This window comes from Phyllobates terribilis, unplaced genomic scaffold, assembly GCF_046119375.1.
Source record: "Phyllobates terribilis strain yellow unplaced genomic scaffold, ASM4611937v1 Scaffold_1__5_contigs__length_1240528914, whole genome shotgun sequence".
Classification (NCBI taxonomy): Eukaryota; Metazoa; Chordata; class Amphibia; order Anura; family Dendrobatidae; genus Phyllobates; species Phyllobates terribilis.
Genome location: NW_027362761.1, coordinates 371,789,825 through 371,812,238, shown reverse-complemented (window position 1 = coordinate 371,812,238; position 22,414 = coordinate 371,789,825). Strand labels below are relative to the sequence as shown.

At 42.7% G+C, this 22,414-nt stretch overlaps 1 protein-coding gene across 1 annotated transcript in view; it reads left to right on the top strand.

Annotated features, from left to right (window-relative positions):
* The first annotated feature begins 7,620 nt into the window (after positions 1-7,620).
* Positions 7,621-22,414, top strand: part of LOC141167330 (chemerin-like receptor 1) — a 249,934-nt gene continuing 235,140 nt past the window's right edge. The window contains exon 1 of the mRNA XM_073654754.1: positions 7,621-7,685. The gene's annotated coding sequence lies outside the window, so the exon portion shown is untranslated. The remainder of the gene's footprint in view (positions 7,686-22,414) is intronic.

The window sequence follows — 22,414 nt, the reverse complement described above, 5'->3', positions numbered from 1 at the left end:
CAGTCGGGCCTTTAAAGGAGAGTGGCCCGACGGAAGCCTCTGCTCAGTACAAGACATATGAAAGCCTGCATAGTGTTTGCTCAAAAACACATGAAGGACTCCCAGACTATGAGAAATAAGATTCTCTGGTCTGATGAGACGAAGATAGAACTTTGTGGTGATAATTCTTAGCGGTATGTGTGGAAAAAAACAGGCACTGCTTATCACCTGCACAATACAATCTCAACAGTGAAACATGGTGGTGGCAGCATCATGCTATGGGGGTGTTTTTCAGCTGCAGGGACAGGACAACTAGTTGCAATTGAAGGAAACATGAATGCGGCAAAGTACAGAGATATCCTGGATGAAAACCTCTTCCAGAGTGCTCTGGACCTCAGACTTGGCCGAAGGTTCACCTTTCAGCAAGACAATGACCCTAAGCACGCAGCTAAAATAACAAAGTGTGGCTTCAGAACAAATCTGTGACCAGTAAGAGCCCTGACCTAAACCCAGTTGAGCATCTCTGGAGAGACCTGAAAAAGGATGTCCACCAATGTTCACCATCCAACCTGACGGAACTGGAGAGGATTTGCATCATTTCCAAGAAGACTCATGGCTGTACTAGCTCAAAAGGGTGCTTCTACTCAATACTGAGCAAAGGGTCTGAATACTTATGACCATGTGATATTTCAGTTTTTCTTTTTTAAAAAATTTGTGAAAATTTCTACATTTCTGTTTTTTTTTCAGTCAAGATGGGGTGCAGAGTGTACTTTAATGAGAAAAAAAATGAACTTTTTAGAATTTACCAAATGGCTGCAATGAAACAAAGAGTGAAAAATTTAAAGGGGTCTGAATACTTTCCGTACCCACTGCATCTCACTGACAACTTTCTTACTATGCACAAGCACCATGTGGCGAATACTCTCATCAGCGCCATCTACTATTGCTGCCATCAGCGAGACCAGGCGTAAGATGATGAGAGTAGTAGTCATCAGTTGACACCTCACCGCCAGTCACAGGTGATAGCTCATACTCTGTCCTCTGTGTGACGACATGGGAACCACAATACCCAGCGGCTGTGACCGGCAGTGACATAAGTAAGGATACCGCTGGTCAGAGCCGGTGTTTCCTACGCTGTCAGACAGATGACAGCGTGGGGACTGCTGGATATTGTTGCCCCCCATTCACTTGATTGGGGTCCGGGTTTGGTATCAAGTTCGGGTACCATCTTGGTGTCTGAACTGAACTTTTTTTTATAAAGTTCGGCCAAAACCGACAATCCCAAACATCCATAGGTCCGCCCATTTCTATTGTAGTTACCAGTTCTGCTAAACATATTACTACATTACAGGCTAGCCATAGACCGTGACGCTCTTTCTGATGGTGTCTTTCACTTTTATCATCTTTTCCTTCTGACACAGACTGTAATAGTGGACAGCGGGGTGGCTCAGTGGTTAGCACTGCAGCTTTGCAGCACTGGGATCCTGGGCTTAAATCCCACCAAGGACAACATCTGCAAGGAGTTTGTATGTTCTCCCCGTATTTGCAAGGGTTTCCTTTCTCGCACCCATTGACTTGCATTGGTGAGTCTCATCTGAGATACGCGGCAAATCGCAGCATGCTGCAATTTTTTTCTCAGTCCGATTTCAGCTGAGAAAAAAAATCACAGATGAGGTGTAACCCACTGAATAACATTGGTCAGAGTGCAATCCGATTTTTTATTGGATTGCACTCGTTCGTTTTTCTCGCAGATGAGTATGAGCCCTAATCCTTCAGCTCTACTCACCAGAACTGTCACTCAAGGTGGAGAGCCTGTTCTTCCAGAAACCATCAATTAAGGAAACTAAGGAGACTGCATTGCTCTGAGCTGCTCAAGATATAATTTGAGAATAACCCTTTAAAGCTACAGTGTGTTATTTAAAAAAACAAGCATTTATAGAGCTCTGTAAATAAAAAAATGAAAAGTAATAGCTCTCAGAACTTGATAGAATTTTTTTTTTTTCATTAAAAAGTGATTTTTTGTTGAACAAAAATATATAAATTGGATATCACTGTAATCATATCAACCCATACTATATAAGTATGCCATTATTTATCCCGCATGGTTAACGCTGTAAGAAAAAAAAATTACAAAACAACAATTCCATAATTGCTCATTTTTGCTCATCCAGTGTCACAAAAAATTTAATAAAATGTTATCAAAAAGTCTTATGCACCCCATAATTCAATTCATAATTAAAATCCCCATAATTCATAATTCAATATGAAATCTGTGCTACGCTGATTCTGCAGTTCCCACATGCAATCTGTACTGATGAAGGTCTGCCATTCAGACCAAAACATCTAAAATATTCTGGATTGCAAATACTAAATAAAATAATTCAACTTTTTCAACATATTGAGTGCCAAGCTTCATATTGAATTGTATTAACGGATAGGATCCTACTTGGACACCAATCCATCCAGAAGTGCTGTGGTTGTTCACAATGTACCCCATAATGACACGAGTGAAAAATACAGCTTATTCTGCAAAATAAATAAGCCCTAATACATTTCTGCATATGTGAAAAAAAAAAGTTATGAGGCTGAAAATATGGCAACCTCAACATCCCTGACCAAAAACAAACAGATATGATTTTAATTTTTTTTGAGTGTAAAAGTAGTAAAACTCATAACACAGCCAGCACCTGACCTGTGAGGAACAGGCTCAGCTCTTGAGTTCGCTTCACCCACCCAAACTGCCCCATGACCTATATATATCATCAGTGTCGGACTGGGGTGTCTGGGGCCCACAGGAGGAATTGATCCTCGGGGCCCATCCTACAGCTATATGCAAATACCTGATATCCCTGTTATAGTGGAGCGTCTGCTGTAAATCACAGGTGGCTCCGGCACATCTACTGTGCACATGCTATAATTGGGATGTACAATTATGGTAGTTTGCAGGAAAGGGGTTCTTTGGTTAAAACAAGTTATCACCGATCCAAGAGCTCCACAGGATAGGTGATAACTTACTGATCGTTTGGGTCTGAACATTGGAAACCACACTTATCGGAAGAATGGGGAAGTTTTATCCCTGACAGGACACTTATCCCCATTTTAAAATGCAGCGGTAGGTGGAACGTCTGACCGCAGCTCCATTCATTCTCTTTGGGGTTTCCAGTAAAAAAACAAGAACAGCCACTGAGGGAATGAATGGATCAGTGGTCAAGTCGCACATGAGCTCCAGTCTAATGGGGATAAAAGCTCCACATTCTACCAATCGGTGCGGTTCCCAGCAGTCAGACCCCCACTAATCAATAATGTAGCACTTATCCTGTGGAGAGGTTATTACTTGTTTTTCCCGGAGAACCCCTGTAAGTGCATCTTGTTCCAAGTATTTAATCACTAATGGAAATAAAGAATCTTCTCCTAATTAATATCAGAGAGAACAAATGACCGCCATACTCAACACAATCCACTGTACCAACACAAATAGTACCACATACAAGGGAGAAATACCACCACACCATGACCAGACCACATATTACCACCACATAATGACCAAATAATACTACATACAAGGGAGAAATACCACCACACCTTGACCAGACTAGATATTACCACCCCATAGTGACTGAATAATACTACATACAAGGGAGAAATACCACCACGCCATGATCAGACCACATATTACCACCACATAGTGACTGAATAATAACACATATGTGGCGCCCCTGCGGGTTCAGTCACCACAGAGGTACTGCATCTCACCCAGAGGTGTGGTACCCCACTCTCAGGTAAGGATAGAGTGCTGCTCGGGACCCTAACACCGGCATCCATCACATCCACTTCAGTAGGGCATGGCGAGATTGCTCCTATGGGAGAGCACAGTCCCTGGTCCCTGGCTGGAGTGGAGGGGAACCTAGTGAGGGGGAACCATGTAGTGGGTGTGGATGGAGGATGTAGTTCAGGGGAGCACTGGTGAGGGAGTGATATAAAAGGGGGAACCATCTTGAAAGTTCAGATCAGTCAGTGAGGAGTGGTGTTGGAGGAGGACAGTGAGGGGAGCAGGGGCTCTGCGCAAGCTCTGCTCCAGAGCGGGACTGAGGAGAGGCCCTGGGCTGAAGGAAGAGGAGAGGGAGCAGGAGAAAGGCTCTAGGAACAGAAGGGATCCCAGGGGTACGGGCAGTGCTGGAGGCCACCCGTACGCCCGAATCTGCCCGGCGGTGGAGGGATCGAGCCGCAGAGGGGACCGGCCCCTAAACTAGTGGAGAACTACAAGGCTCAGCTAGGAACTGGAGGCTGCTGTACTTGCAAGGTGCAGTGGCCACAGCCACAATTATATCGCCGAGAAGGTGGCCACAGACGGTCCAGGGGACTGCAGGTCGCCCGACAAGACCCGAGGCTACCGGATTAGGACACTGATTGTGAGGCGCAGGGCAGGAGGGCGAGAGCCAGTGCAGGAAGACGACTGAGGAAGGCACATAGAGAGGGGTCCTGTCAGGCACTCTTGAATTACCTGAGGGATTGCTGAGCCCCTGCCTGGTGAACGCAGCACGACGTGGGAGGTTGTAGTCCGGAACCTGTAACCTGAGGAACTTAACAACTGTGAGTAAACTCGGAAGACTGCACCCCACTGTCTCTGTGATTATTGTCTGCGCCATCACCCCCCTGCACTACAACACCCAGCATCACCTATAACATCTACACTGCCCTGGAGCTAAGCTCTACCTGTGGAGAGCCACACCAGCTTTGCTGCACTAACATCAGCTCCAGAGGACCTGCTCCGCAGCAGCGGCTCCCTTTAGCCGCATACCACAGGTGGCGTCACAAACTTTGTACATAAATCCTCTTTTGAATGACCACCCTGGGTCAGGGACCGGGTCACTGCCACTGTGAGATCTCCCCTAGCAATGACCGGCCTGGCACCGAGTATCCCACGGCCCAGGGGGCGCGTCCCATACAAGGGAGAAATACCACCACACCATGACCAGACCAGATATTCACAGCTTATAGCGTCCAAATAATTCTCCATCATTTCTCTCCCCCACCTCCATAATTGCTCTCCCTCCACCTCCTCCATCATTGCTCCCTCCCATACCCATCATTGCTCTCCTCCACCTGCTCCGTCATCATTGCCATATCTCCCCCCACCTGCTTCGTCATCATTGCCATATCTCTCCCATCTGCTCCGTCATCATTGCCATATCTCCCTCCACCTGCTCCGTCATCATTGCCATATCTCCTCCCACCTGCTTCGCCATCATTGCCATATCTCCCCCCACCTGCCCCGTCATCATTGCCATATCTCCCCCCAACCGCTCCATCATCATTGCCATATCTCCCCCACCTCATTCATCATCATTGCCATATCTCTCCCCACCTGCTCCGTCTTCATTGCCATATCTCCCCCCACCTGCTCCGTCATCATTGCCATATCTCCCCCCACCAGCTCCGTCATCATTGCCATATCTCCCCCCACCTGCTCCATCATCATAGCCATATCTCCCCCCACCTGCTCCGTCATCATTGCCATATCTCCGCCCACCTACTTCATCATCATTGCCATATCTCCCCCACCTCCTCCATCACCATGCCATGCATATCTCCCTTTACCTCCTCCATCACCATGCCATGCATATCTCCTCCCACCTCCCCCATTGCCATGCCATATATCCCCCACTATGTCATATCTCCCCCCACCTCCCCCGTTGCCATGCCATATCTCCCCCACCTCCCCCAATGCCATGCCATATCTTCCCCCACCATGCCAAATCTCCCCCCACCTCCCCCATTACCGTGCCTTATCTACCCCAACCTCCTCTATCACCATGCCATGCATATCTCCCCCTACCTCTTCCATCACCATGCCATGCATATCTTCCCCCACCTCCCCCATTGCCATGCCATATCTTTCCCCACCATGTCATATCTCTCCCCACCTCCCCCACTGCCATGCCATATCTTCCCCCACCATGTCATATCTCCATCCACCATCCCCATTGTCATGCCATATCTTCCCCCACCATGTCATATCTCCCCCCACCTCTCCCATTGCCATGCCATATCTTCCCCACCATGTCTTATCTCCCCCCACCTTCCCCATTGCCATGCCATATCTCCCCCCACCTCCTCAATCACCATTGCTCTCCCTCAAAATAAAAACAAATAAAAACTTACCTCTCAGTGCGCTCCCCCGCAGCACCGTCCTCTGCTTCCTGCCCGGCATCTTTCTCCCTGACACAGGCTCGCGCTGCATGATGACATCATCAAGCAGCGCGAGCCTGTGCTAGGGAAGAAGCGCCAGGCAGGAAGCAGAGAACGGATCCCTCCAGCTCCGCTGCCATTTTCCTCCTGTCGGCAGCGGAGCTGGAGGGATAGCTCCCTGCTCGCCGCACAGGATGAGGGCAATCTGGCCATGGGCCTCTGGGGCTCCGAAAAGCAGGCCAGATTGTCCTCATCAGCTGCACTGCAAGGGCCCTGCTGGCCCTTGCAGTGCGGAGCACCGGCGGCCATGTTAACCAGGGGCCCCCGTGCATCCTGCTCGGGGGCCCGCTGAGGACCCGGGCCCACCGGAGAATTCTCCGGTGTCCCGGTGCCCCAGTCCAATCCTGTATATCATAAAGGATGCACGCAACCTCCGATCCTCACAAGATCTCCTTCTCTACTCCCCTCTTATCTCCTCTTCCCACAATCACATACAAGATTTCTCCCATGTATCCCCCCTACTCTGAAACTCTCTACCCCAACATATCAGACTCTCGCCTACCGTGGAAACCTTCAAAATGAACCTGAAGATCTACCTCTTCTGACAAGCCTACAACCTGCAGTAACCACCACTCTACCATACGGCTGCACGGCCAGCTCTACCCCCACCTACTGTATCCTCACCCCTCCCTTGTAGATTGTGAGCCCTCGTGGGCTGGGTCCTCTCTCCTCCTGTACCAGTCAGCGACTTGTATTGTTCAAATTATTGCAATTGTTTGTGCTATGTATATCCCCTTTCACAAGTAAAGCGCCATGGAATAAATGGCGCTATAATAATAAATAATAATAATAATAAAAAGGATCATATTTCTAAACCTACTATGTAACGCTATATACAGTACTTCAGGAAATATTTTTTTGGGGCTAGATAACATGATCTTTCTCTAATGATCCTTGATAAAAATCAGTGGTTTTCTGGTGTGATATCTTTTGTTTATGTTCACACTTCATCACATAGATATGGGTCTGCTAAACAGGAACTGCACTTCACTAGAAATAAATGCTCATTTCACAGTTACTTAGGAAGTCATCTTGGCAAGAAATAATTTTAGAAACTTGAAATATTTTGTTTTTTAACTGCCCAGCCAAATATATTATACTAGATGATTTTCTTATGGGTTTCCTTTATACTATTACAAAGGATAGTCTGTGGATTACACATGTTCTGACACCTTGGGAATCTTGAGACCTACACTACACATGCATCTGTCAAGGGTGTGGAAAGAGAACAGCTTGGGAACTGGCAAACATCTTGGAATTAAAATGCAAATGAAAAGCGTTCTGGAGTACACATAGTAACAGCTGGATGCAACCCGTGTTATGGTTTATCACTCTGCTCTGTCATATGTTACAAATACGGTGTTTTTTATACACTTTGAAAATATTAGTTTACAATATTCCTCTATGTGGAAACACATAGCATTGCTTTCAGGGGCTTCTCCAAGACACATCTAAAGGTAGGCAAATAGAAGAGTATTCTACCCAATTGCTGTTCACCTGTCTACAGTATATATTACTCAAGAACCAAATACTTACCCCTGCTTGTCTTATCTAGCAGAATAAGCTATGAAACCACTTCTCTAGTGCCATACTAGATTGATATGCTGAGTATGAATAATGATAAAATCTTTTTTTGTCATAGAAAATGGCAAAGTTATTATCAGACTGACCTGCACAGGAATGATGTTTTAAGACTTCTATTGGTAAACTTCAAATATGATGATGCTGGTTGCATTCTTCTTCTTCAATATTATATTAATAAATACAAATATATTTCGGAATATATATAAATATACATATATACAAATATCTTATGGAATATATATACGGAATTGCTAATTTTCATATTGTTAATTATGGGAGAATCACACCATGTGATCGCTATGATCAGCTGATAAAATGTGAATCTTCCTTATTTTACAGTGCCTCTGCAGGATAGACATGGTATTGCATGGTACCCACTGAAATTCTAGGGTTCGACATATCGTAATAAGGGAATTTAATGGAGAATTTCTGAATAAGACAACCTTTTTAACTTTTTAGAACAGCTTTCTTTCTGATTGACTGTAATGTAGTAGGTTTACCTGTAGTCTTATGAAAACACATTGTAATATTTTTGTGCTGTGCAGAATGTGAATCTGGTCTATTTGTATGAATCATGCTTCATGATCCAATTGCTGTCTCTGTAGACTGTGCTACATAGGCAATGCTTTATTTTATTTTCTATAGAGGTACCAATATTGTTTTTATTGTTTTTATTAACTTTGATGTGCTACTGTATTTACGGGTACTGTTAACGAGCATCTGAATAGTTAAATATGCCATTTTCTGGCATTAGATTTTGCCGCAAAATAAAGCGCTGTAAAAGAGATCTTGTCATTGAAGTAACGAGCACTGACAATAATGTTCGCCCACCTTTTCTGGGAAATCATCCAGGTTTTCAGACACTAATTAACCCTGTTCACTGCGGGAACAACTTGAACTAACATGAATAAAAGGTCACTAGTCACAAAATCATGCATGAACAAAAAAGGTTTAAGGGTTGCTAAGTAATATAAATGTATCTGGACCACTAATAAGTGAAGCTGGGCTACAGTAATTATCATACTCTACTGTTTCTTTTACATTTTTCAGTAAATAAAGTTATAATAATGAGATATTGCATTACATTGCAAATTACAAATGAAAGTGATTTATACAAATTATACTGAAATGGTGCACATGTATTATTGTACAAAATAAGGAAAACCTTTAGAATTTTCTATTTAAAGGGGTTATCCATGCCTCTCACTTTCACATCAAGCAGGTGAAAGATGCTGCTGACATTGGATCAATGGTCAATGGTGCATGCATCCCATTCTAATCATTCCAAGTCAGGGTCACAATACTTGCACCTGCCAAACCTAGGGTGGCAGCGGTCAGTGCAACATCAGCAGTGCCTCTCACCGCGCCAATGCAAAAGTGAGATAATTCCTTTAACTGGTAACAGGGGCCTGCTAATCGGCTGGACCTCACAGCACCTACTATGCTTCATGCTTTTGTAGCTAAGAAACTTTAAAAACCTGACAGGGTTATTCCCACAATTGCATTATTTTTCGCAAAACAAAGTAACTGCATACTTATTGTTAATATACAGTGCAACATAAGTTTTTTTTCTTGTACCTTTGTGTCCTATTTCATTTCTGTCTGCCCTTATGTGCAGCCAGCATCTTATGTATTTATACTGCTAAAACTACATTTTTCAGTAGCACCTTGCTTCTTCTCCCTGCTGCAGGTCCCTACCACTCCTGTGTGCTCCTGGCTAATCCCAGCTCTCTGAGTTACTGATCAATGATGTGTCAACAGCAGGCAACAAGCACAGTTCAGTTGCCTTGTTATTATAAGTTCTATTGTAAAGGAAAACTGAGCTCTTCTAGAACCAGCTAACAATGATGTAAGACTAAGGCTGTGTGCCCACGTAGCGTTTTCCAAGCGTTTATGCTGCGGAATTTCCGCAGCGGAAACGCTTGTGAAACGCTAGGTAATCCGCACCCCGTGGTCCCCAAGGGGATTCCGCATGTTCTATGCACATGCTGCGGATTTTTCCGCAGCGTTTATGCTGCGTACAAAAATCCGCAGCATGTCATTTAATTTTGCGGAAGTGCAGCGGAACTCCCGCCATTGACTTGCATTGAGACGCATAGAAACCGCGACTGTACATTTTTACAAGCGGCTTCTATGCGTCTCTATGTGCGGATGGTACCCAGTTCTGGAGGAGAGGAGACTCTCATCCAGACCTGGGTACCATTGTACCTGTAAAAAAAGAATAAAATAACAAATAAAGTTTATACTCACCTGTCCGGCGTCTTCTCTCTGAATGCCAGCAGCGCTGAAGGACCTTCGGTGACATCACAGTCATGTGACCGCAGGCCCTTCAACGCTCTGTCTCGCGATATGCCGGCAGCCGGGAACCAGCCAGGAAGCAGCGCTGCAGCCACGCCGGGGCCTCGGGGGTGAATATAGCTTTATTTGTTTTAATTTTTACGGTTCACACTGTATAAATCCATGCTGTTTGCATGGATTTATACAGTGTGACCTAGTTGTCAAGCGCTTTCCAAGTGATGCTATCGCCTGGAAAGTGCTTGTCAATCTGCATGCGGAAACGCATGTGAACCCGCATGTGGATCCGCATGTATTCTGCAGGAAAAACGCATGCACAATCTGCATGAGTTTTTTTCTGCCAGGGAGATGCAGAAATGCTGCAGAAATTTTCTGCTTCATTTCTGCATCGTGGGCACATAGTGGGCACATAGCCTAAATATACAGCTATAGTGTTGAAGATTGATCAGTGTACTGTACAGTATCATACCAGAAGCATAGAATGCATTATAAATATAGAATACACTCTATGTGGGAGGTAGAGGAAGGGCAAAATAATGCTGGCAGAAAGCCAGATGAGAGATAATCCAGTGTGCATGATCGACCAGAAGTACCAGAACTACAACAGGATGCTTCCAATGGCAACTGGAGGGTAAATAGTGCCTAGAAGGGCATCTTTTGGGGTTGATTTGTGTAAAATGTGACAGAATTAGAGCTACTTCTGAAGAATATTCAAGATAATCCCATGTTAATCACTGTGCACTGTTCAGCGTTGATTATAGAGAACTCCAATGTACAGTGTAATTCGACACTCTTGCAAGGAAGGGGGCCGAGATGCAGGGAGTGACATACCTCAAAGTAGCTGTGAGTGGCACAGGATCACCCCTCCCCCAGGCCATGTGGTCTTTTGTGTAAGATACTTTAATTCAACACCGAGTAATTGGAATATGATACATCCCTGTGATAAACCAAGTAGATTTTTGGAAACCCAAAAGAACGGGTAATGTCACCCTAAGCTTTCAGCACAGTCCAACACGTAGGGAAAAGGGAGATACCTGGCACAGCCTTTTGAGGTCCCCTAGGGCCCCGGTGCTTGGTATCCACACGTAGCAGGGACCCGGCTGGGTCCGATAACACCAGAACCGGCCCTCTAGGACCATCCATTAAGGAGGTATAGTCCATTATAGTTTTTGGGAGTTTAGACCAGGGGTGGAGACTTGAGCTCAACCAAGGGGCAGTATTGGGAGTGACCCAGAGAGTTTAAAGGTTCCTGCAGCTAGAACCCAGTGTCTTTTTTCCTGGGGAGGCCATGACGTCACGTCGTTTGGAAGGAGTCCTTCAACCAAGAGAGGGCCCACAAGCCTCCCATGTTGCAGCCCTTCCCCCAAAAGCCAGGTCATCCATCTGACCAGTAACTGACTCGTAATAACTGCTTTATATCTATCATACCCCTAATATTGTGTTTGCCCCTTTCAGGGGTGTGAGCGAGTGTGGTGCCACGTCAGTGACTGAGTGGGCCACCTCTTCTCACTCCCTGGTGCCTTCCTGTACCCGTGTGGACAGGGGGTGTCTGTGTAGAACTGTACCAATCTGACCTTACGCGTCCTCGAGGGGGTGTGGAACATCACATTGGTGTAAAGGGCAGATCCGTACCACGTGCTCCATCTGATGTAATTGTGACATCAGGCGGGTGGTGGGGTGTGGATTCATCACATTGGAGGCAGCAGTGGGATTCTGTGGGGTCCCTCGGTGCCATTTCATCACACTACTGTAATCATATTTTATATGCATCTAGTTTTGTTTTTAGTGATTTTTTAATTTTTAATGATGTTGTTTTTAGCCTTTTTGGCGCACACTTGTGGAAAAGGTGTTTTTTTCATTCTTTTTATAATTTTTTTAAAAGGAATCTGTCACCAGGTTTTTGCTACCACATCTGAGAGCCACATAATGTAGGAGAAGAGACCCTAATTCTAATGATGTATCACTTAGTTTACTGAGTACAGCAGTTGTGACAGAATCAGAGTATATAGATGTAGCATGTAACAGAGGTCAGAAAACTGAACCCACCCACACCACAGCTCTCTGTGTACATTGACTATTGACAGTAATCTTCTTATCATAGGACGTGGCTTGGTCAGACCAGGTAGCACATGAGCTTTAGTCAAGGCAGTGATAATTTCCTGGTAATAAAACATTCATTATATAGAAATAATAACACACAGCTTAATAAGTGACACATCATTAAAAGCTGTGTTTCAGCCCCTACCTCATGCTGTGCTCAGATTACATAGCAAAAAACCTGATGACAGGTTCCCTTTAACATTTAATTAAACTTTTTATTTACATTTGTTGTAGTCAATAGTCCATATGAACATGGTTCATGGCCATTAAATCATATAATACACTGCAATATTTGTTTACTGCACTCTATGAGTGTTTTAATTAGTAAACTAACAAATTCTTCCCAGGGTTTAACATTAGAACTAAAATGGCTGGATTATTAGTCCCCTGCTGCCATGACAAAACATCCTCACATGCAAAATTGCGTCATGAGTGAGGGTTTGTGAGCTCATTGATGATGCTCCCTTACTTTATATAACCAGTCAGCTGTGATGGTCGCTATGGACCACATTGCATCCAAGAGGTTAAAAAAAATTGTGTTTCTAGTGATCCTTGCTGTTTCAGCAGGTACTTGGTTATGTGTGTAAGCCTGACTTCAACTGCTGATTCAGTAAATACAAAGTCAGCTTCTGCAAAACCTGCATAAGGCATATATTTTTCAAGAAAATGGAATTAAATCATACTCACAAAGAATATATACATCATGGCGCAGGACGAGATTCTAGTCACAACTGGTTTCATTATAAAAGGGTTAAATATCACTAACTTATTTTTAGTAGCTCTAGCTATACACATTTATCTTTATTGCATCCTCTACAGTACACGTATCTAACGTGTTATCTATCTATACTGTCAGGTACAATTTTAGTATACCCATAATATAGAATTAATGTCACATACATAGTAATTTTTATTTTAAATATATAAAACAGTGTAATTGAGTGGAAAATTTTATACTGTATAATAAAAATAATACAATGAAAAAATCTGCTCAACCATATTCTGTTTTGAAAGATGTAATCAAAGAATATATATCATTTTCCAGGAATAACATTTTTTTCTTCTGTGACCAAATTTACTGAGACTTTACACTCAATGAGAACTATACTTTCTAGTGACTTTTTAGAATAAGCTATCATATGAGTGTACACAAGAAATAACATTATCCTTGGCCATTATATGACTTCTATTTTGCATTTTTTACCAGTTTTCCCCTCTGAAGGCTCTACTTAAAGGGAATCAGTCACCACTTTCGAGTTATCAGATCTCTACTATGGCCATACAGGCTATAGAAAACTAAATCTATACATACCTGTATGGCCCATAGTAGAGGTTTGATTGCAGAGAAAAGCGCTTTAATCAATTAAATTTTGTACAGGCTTGGCGTCCGGAGGAATCCCCACCTATGTGATTATTATTGCCCCAAATCCCCTCCTGTATTCTAAATTATCATATCCCCCCCCTCCCCTGCACATCACAGGGCCCTATGACATGCACTGTGCTCCCTGACTTCCCGGGCATGAGAAAAGCGCCGCTCACATAGAGCGCGCCTTGCTTCATCCCGACCGCGTCTGCCTGTGCACTGCGCTGCAGGTTTCTATTGCACAGGCACCGGGAAGTGACAGTGACTATGTTCGGATATGTTTTCAACTAAAATCCCATATATATTAGCAATCTTGTCCTTTAACTCCTTTACCCCCAAGACTGTTTGCACGTTAATGACCAGGCCAATTTTTAGAATTCTGACCACTGTCACTTTATGAGGTCACTGATTCTAAGATTGTTTTTTCGTGATTATTAGATATGACAGGCGTTTATTTGTGAAAAAATTGGAAATTTGACGAAAATTGAAAAAATTTTGCAATTTTTAAAATTTGAGTTTTTATGCCCTTAAATAAGAGAGATATATCACACAAAATAGTTAGTAAATTACATTTCCCAAATGTCTACTTTACATCAGCACAATTTTGGAACCAACATTTTTTTTTGTTAGGAAGTTATATAGGTTAAAAGTTGACCAGCAATTTCAAATTTTTCCAACAAAATTTACAAAACCATTCTTTTAGGAACCACATCAAATTTGAAGTGACTTTGAGGGGCCTTTTTGACAGAAAATACCCAAAAGTGATACCATTCTAAAATCTACACTCCTCAAGGTGCTCAAAACCACATTCAAGAAGTTTATTAAACCTTCAAATGCTTCACAGGAATTTTTGGAATGTGGAAGAAAACAATGAACATTTAACTTTTTTTCACAAAAATTTTACTTTAGACCCATTTTTTTGCAATGTAACATGAAAAAATGGACCCCAAAATTTGTTGTGCAATTTCTCCTGAGCATGTCGATACCCCATATGTGGGGGAAAACACCTGTTTGGGCACATGGCATGGCTGGGAAGGGAATGAGCGCCATTTGACTTTTTGAATGTAAAATTTGCTTGAATAATTAGCGGATGCCATGTCGTGTTTGGAGAGCCTCTGATGTGCGAAAACAGTGGAAACCCCTCACAAGTGACACCATTTTGGAAACTAGACCCTTCAGGGAACTTATCTAGATGTGTGGTGAGCACCTTGAATCCCCAGGTGCTTCACAGAAGTTTATAGCGTTGAGCCATAAAAATAAAGAAATCATATTTTTCCACAAAAATGATTTTTTTTAGACCCAAATTTTACAGTTTCATTAGGGTAACAGGAGAGATTGCACCAAACAATTTGTTGTGCAATTTCTACTGAGTATGCAGATACCCAATATGTGGATTAAAACTACTGTTTGGGTGCACGGCAGGGCTTGGAAGTGAAGGCGTGCCATTTGACTTTTTGAATGCAAACTTTGCTGGAATACTTAGCGGCTGCCATGTTGCATTTGGAGAGCCCGTAATGTGCCTAAACAGTGGCATCATTTTGGAAACTAGACTCCTCAGGGAACTTATCTAAATGTGAGGTGAGCACCTTGAACCCCCAGGTGCTTCACAGAAGTTTATAAAGTTAAGCCGTGAAAATAGAAAAAATCACATTTTTCCCACAATAATGTCCTTTAGCCCCAAATTTTGCATTTTGCTCAAAGGTAACAGGAGAAAATGGACCCCAAAATTTGTTGTGCACTTTCTCCGGAGTACGCCATTATCCCATATGTGGTCAAAAACTACTTTTGAGGCGCAGTGCAAAGTTAAGAACTCCATATTGGTGTTCATATTTTGTTTGGCTGGTTTGACGGTGCCATGTCACATTGCCAAAGCCCCTAAGGTGCCAGAACAGCAGAATCCCCAATAAGAGACCCCAATTAACAAACTATACCTCTCAATTAATTCATCTAGGGGTGCAGTGAGCATGTTGACATCACATATGCCTCATAGAATTTTACACCATTGGGTGATGAAGAAAGAATAATTACATTTTTACCACCAAAGTTTTGTTTTAGCCCCAGATTTTAAATTTTCACACTTGGAAATGGGTAAAAATGGCACCAAAAGTTGCCACAAAATTTTTGCTGAATGTAGAAATACCCCATATGTAGCTTTACAGTACTGCTTAGCCACAGGGCAAGACTCGGGAAGGACGGAGTGCTATTTGCCTCCTGGAGTGCAGATTTTCCTAGAATAGAATACAGACTCCATATACAGAGACCCTATGTGCTAGAAGAGCAGAATCCCCCTCAAGTGACCCTATTTTAGAAATTATACCCCTCTTGGAATTTCTCTACAGGTGTGGTGAGAATTTTAATTCCATGGGTCTTTTCCAGAAACAAGCAGCAGTGGATGTTGCTGAGTGAAAATTGCAAACTGCCGTTGTATTATGCCCAGCTCATGCTTCTGGAGACATGCACCCATAAATTAGGTGGGCTCTCATTGCATAAATCCCAGAAATTCCAAACATGTGGATGCTAACTGTAGTTTAGGCACACTGTGGGGCTCAAAAGAGAGGGGGCATTTGGATTATGGAGCACAGAAATTGCTGAATTTCTTTTGGTGGGCAAGGGTCATTTTGCTTTTCCAGGCCACAGGGACGTATGGATACGTCTCGCGTCAAAAAGTGGTTAAACCAAGAGATTTACTATATGGTAACTGGTGATCCTTCTCAAGATCTTATGAATAGTGGGGTGTATTGGATATAAACTATAAGTTCTCTAGAAAGCCACATGGACTCTATGATAACGTATCAGTATATATATATTTCCTCTTATCTTAAGGTAATTAATGGTTAGTTCTTATAGTATGTAACATACAGTGGTGGCCAAAAGTATTGGCACCCCTGCAATTCTGTCAGATAATACTCAGTTTCTTCCTGAAAATGATTGCAATCACAAATTCTTTGGTATTATTATCTTCATTTAATTTGCTTGCAAGGAAAAAACACATAAGAGAATGAAGCAAAAATCAAATCATTGATTATTTCACACAAAACTCCAAAAATGGACCAGACAAAAGTATTGGCACCCTCAGCCTAATACTTGGTTGCACAACCTTTAGCCAAAATAACTGCGAACAACCGCTTCCGGTAACCATCAATGAGTTTCTTACAATGCTCTGCTGGAATTGTAGACCATTCTTCTTTGGCAAACTGCTCCAGGTCCCTGATATTTGAAGGGTGCCTTCTCCAAACTGCCATTTTGGGATCTCTCCATAAGTGTTCTATGGGATTCAGGTCTGGACTCATTGCTGGCCACCTTAGAAGTCTCCAGTGCTTTCTCTCAAACAATTTTATAGTGGTTTTGGAAGTGTGTTTTGGGTCATTGTCCTGCTGGAAGACCCATGACCTCTGAGGGAGACCCAGCTTTCTCACACTGGGCCCTACATTATGCTGCAAAATTTGTTGGTAGTCTTCAGACTTCATAATGCCATGCACACGGTCAAGCAGTCCAGTGCCAGAGGCAGCAAAGCAACCCCAAAACATCAGGGAACCTCCGCCATGTTTGACTGTAGGGACCGTGTTCTTTTCTTTGAATGGCCTCTTTTTTTTCCTGTACACTCTATGTTGATGCTTTTTCCCAAAAAGCTCTACTTTTGTCTCATCTGACCAGAGAACATTCTTCTAAAACGTTTTAGGCTTTCTCAGGTAAGTTTTCGCAAACTCCAGCCTGGCTTTTTTATGTCTTGGGGTAAGAAGTGGGGTCTTCCTGGGTATCCTACCATACAGTCCCTTTTCAATCAGATGCCGACGGATAGTACGGGTTGACACTGTTGTACCCTCGGACTGCAGGGCAGCTTGAACTTGTTTGGATGTTAGTCGAGGTTCTTTATCCACCATCCGCACAATCTTGCGTTGAAATCTCTCGTCAATTTTTCTTTTCCGTCCACATCTAGGGAGGTTAGCCACAGTGCCATGGGCTTTAAACTTCTTGATGACACTGCGCACGGAAGACACAGGAACATTCAGATCTTTGGAGATGGACTTGTAGCCTTGAGATTGCTCATGCTTCCTCACAATTCAGTTTCTCAAGTCCTCAGACAGTTCTTTGGTCTTCTTTCTTTTTTCCATGGTCAATGTGGTACACACAAGGACACAGGACAAATTAAATGAAGATAATAATATCAAAGAATTTGTGATTGCAATCATTTTCAGGAAGAAACTGAGTATTATCTGACAGAATTGCAGGGGTGCCAATACTTTTGGCCACCACTGTATGTATAAACTCTGAGGCCTAACAGGCAATAGTTCTCTAAATTAGTCTAATGGACCAATTCCAATTTACTACCTATAAATCACTTAAGTGATGTACTTGCTGCATATAACTATTCTGATCACAACCACTTATTAATAAATCTATTATCTGGATTCACCTAATTAATCTCACTGTTTTAATAGTAAGATTCCTAAAGTATTAGTTACATCATGTGGACGTGGACCACATATCATGCTCAATTTCAATTGACCAACACATTATTGCTTATTTAAAATAAAGAAGCAGCTATCTCCTCAACATGTTTTACCATTACTGGCATTATATGGGGTAATGAGGCCAAATAGATGCTATGATGTCACGCCCAGAGTACTTAACATTTTATTTGCATATGGATTAATACACTAAAAAATAGCAGATGTAAAGCTTTCGATGGATACACTTTTCAAAGACCTGCATATATGTGATGGCCTCGCTGATCTTACTGACAAATTCAAGTTATAGATTCCTGTATTTTTGCAAGTCATCTTTGGGCCACCATTGCTTAAATCACCACTTGAATCAAGACAAGAAATTTTGTTACTAAGCCAGCAACTCTACTTTACTAAATTTAGATTCTTTTGAGCCTTTATTGAAATTTTGTTCAATAAACTTTTTGAAGTATCTTATCAACTGAAGAAGAGAGCTGTAGAATTTTGGAATCTAATGAGTGACCATAATAAGTCATCACTGGCACCCCCACTACATAATACAAATTGCAGGTACAATTTGGAAAATGCAATGCTCTTGAGCTAAAAAGCCTGATCTCCAATATTAAAAAATATATAAAATATTATGTCAAACTACATATTTAGTGTTACCTGTATTGGAATTAGCTCTGCACGCAACTAAGGTGAGAGAAGGACTAAGGTTATGTGCACAGGCAGGTTTTTTTTAGAAGTTTTTTTAACAGAGCCACTTAAAAAAATGCTTGTTGAATGGCTTGAGAGGCTCTTCCTTTCACTAATAAAGGGGGCAATATTTTTTCCAGAAATATAGCACAGTCAAAACAAACCATATGTGCTGCAAGCAGGTTTTTTAAAAGAGCTGCAGATAATCATTCCTTGGTCATGTGCTCTGTTTAGCAGTGATGTTTTTTTGGTTCATTCACAAGAAAAATTTACTTTCAGCTTTTTGGCCTCAAAGTTATGACTATCTCCAAAACAAATACTGAAGTACAGAACTTTTATAGTTTATGATGAAAAGACTGTTCTTGTATATTATATATTTTTCCAAAAGACTAAATGTGTAGGAAATCGTAGTTACTAAATATTTATTGTTAGCAGTTTAATAGTATGCTAAACTCATGTGATTCTTAAAATGATAAATTGACACATCCTACTGTATAGCATATGTTTCGGATTTATAATATATCTTGCTAAAAATGCATTTTACTCAACTCATAACATATCACTTTTTCCTGGATTCAAAAATGACTGTGGCTATTCAAGATCTATGTACTCACTGAAAAAAACACCACAAAAATGAAGTATGAAAATAATCTCTATTGGTCCTGAGCTCCCCTTTCCTCCACACTCCAATTTTGAATATATCTATGGTCAACTACTGCTCTATTTAATATGAGAGAAAAAGGAGAGCGTTATGCTCAACTGTCTCCATTAGTCTCATAGACTTTGAATGAAGTTGTACACCTCACCCTCAACCATAACTGTAGTTGAACTCTGAATTGAGAAGGAAGTTGGTGCTTGAGACCACTCTTTTAATTGAGTCTTTTGCAATTAGACAATTAGACAGTTAACACCTTTTTTGTGTATAGAGCATGAGTGTAACTTTTTTGCTTATGAGTAGTTTAAAGTGTATAAAGCAAATCTTGTCAGTAATGAGTATGCATCAGTGCACAAATAGAGTTTCCTATGTATTGTGCTAATACAATAATAAGTGTGAAGATCTGAGGATGTAGGTTGTAATAATCACCTAGGCAGATTAACAATGTAAATATTTGTATTCCTTACGTCCACGGTCTTACAGCAATTCCAGGTAGATGGTCACCATGCAATATCCCCAGTCCACAAGATCCCATCCTGGGGCTGATAGTATTACTGCTACCCTACCAGGCGATACCCACTGTCTCCCAACTTTTGGTTGGCCCACAGCTTTTGTATCTCTCGCCAATGTAGTCAGTAGTCACAGTCCATGCTCCATACCATGATCGTAGTAAATGTCTCCCGCTCCAGCTGGCAATAACCGTCCTTAAGATAGTTTCTTAGATCCAAATGATAGATATCATGACCATAGCACGTGTATCAAGCTATGTGCACCTTAAACTAACAAGCAAGCAAACATCTAATAATAATACACAACAAGATCGACGTACTTGTGCTCCGTGCTGGAAAAATTCAGTGGCCAGCTCCTCACAATAAGAAACATATTGTGCCCTCAAGATGGTGACACGTGGTCTAATGAGCAGCAGAACTGTCCTATGTACTGTACTTCATAATAGTTTTTATTTTATTTTATTTCTTACACCAATGCATATTAAGGTATATTATCATTCAAACCAACTTTGACAACTTTGTTGCTTTACATAATTCTATTAGTATTATGGTTGAAAAAAAATGCTAAGATAGTTACAGTAACAAGTATAGATGATATCGATAGCAACCAGCTTAGAAGGAATGAAGGACATTCTAAATGGAAAACTCAATCATGAGACTGCTACTCAAAACAAAGAAGACAAAAATATTGACTACTGCCAGGTATGACAGGGACACATTTGAGATGGACGATGACAAACTGGAAGTTGTAAAGGATTTCAACCTACTCAGATCGATGATCACTCAAGACGTAGTGAGTGTGACGACTTCGGAAGTCAATGGGAGACTAGCTATGAACAAATTAACTATGAAGTCACTTGACAAGGTCTTCAAATTGAGAAACATTTCACAGGCGATGAAGATACAGATTGTACATAATTTTATATTTTCTGAGGAAACATGTGGATGCGTAACCTGTACGATCAAGCAAAGCAGAAGAAGAATCAATGCCTTCCAAATGTGATGGTGGAGAAGGATGTTATCAATACTAGCGTTGAGCCACCCCCGTAGTGTTCGAGTTCGGTTCGATTCGGTTCGTCGAACACCCGTGTGTTCGCCGAACTGTTCGTCGAACTGTCCATCGAACACCTTCGAACACCGTTAAAACCAATGGCAGGCAAACAAAAACACATTGAAACACATAGAAAACACCTTCAAAGGTGTCCAAAAGCTGACAAGCTGCTCAGAAGACATAACTAACACATGGAAAAGTGACAAGTACATATAGTCATGCGAAAAAGAAAAGAGGTGGAGGAGTAAAAGGAGGGGGAGACACAGATATAGGCATGTCATGCCCTTCTGAAATCCAAAAAGTGAGAAGCCGACACGGCCAGTCCGTTCCTGCCCGTGCCACATCCGTGTCGCCGGGTTTTTGCCAGAGCCGCGGTGGACCCTGACGGCCAGCCCCCTCTCCCAATACTGGTGCCTGTCCGTTGGTGGGTCGAGCGAGCCCCCCTGCGGTGGAGGCAGGTCTAAGCTTTTTAATTTAAATTGTCTCTCTAATTTGAATGAATACACTTTAAATCCTTTTACAAGGATCTATTGAAGGGCAAGTCTCATGCCAGCAGCCGCGTAATTCCAGCTCCAGTAGCGTCCACTAAAGCTGCTGCAGTTAAAAAGCTTTTATAAGGATCGAACTCGGGTGTCCACCACAAGGCATCCTACCGCCAGTCCCAGCCCCTATGCCTTGGGGTGCCTCCTGATGCTCTTCACTGAGTGTCCCGTGGTCCCCGAAGCATTTCCTTTGAAAAAATTAAGTGTCCAAACTACAGGTGGTGTAGCTTGCTTAACAGCTGGGATAATCCGCTGACTAGCAGACACTGCTACTAGGCACAAAGTATTTCTTGGGCTAGATGCAGTTAAAAATTTGTAATTAGATACTCTCGTTGGATGCTGAGAAAGCATTCCATAGAGTTTCCTGGCACGCCATATATTATTCTCTTAAAAAGCTTGGGGTAGGGATCTAGGGGACCCTTTTATAGCCAAAATCACAGCCCTGTATCGCAATACGTCACCTAGGCTGAAGATAAATGGAACTGTAGCACCCTGAGGGCTCGGTTGCTACAGAGGTATTGCACCTCACCCAGAGGTGTGATATCTCACTCTCAGGTAAAGATGGAGTGTGGATCAGGACCCGACACCTGCATGCATTACACCACATTGCCGTGGGGCAGGGCGACCAATATGCCCCTGAGATGGGCACGACAGTCCCTGTCCCTGGCTGGAGTGGGGGCAGGGAACACTGAGGAATGGGAACCCTGTAGTGCAGGAGCAGGGAGGAAGCAGTTCCTGGGTGCATTGAGAAGGGAGTATAAAAGGTGGGCACCATCTTAGTTCAGTGCAGAGAAGTCTGAGCAGAAGTAACAGGGAGCAGGGGCTCTGCATGAGCTCTGCTCCGGAGGCAGGCCTAGTAACAGAGGCCCAGGCCTGGAAGAGGGAGAAGGAAGGAAGAGGAGCGGAGAAGGCTCCAGGAACGGGGAACGAAGGGATCCCAGGG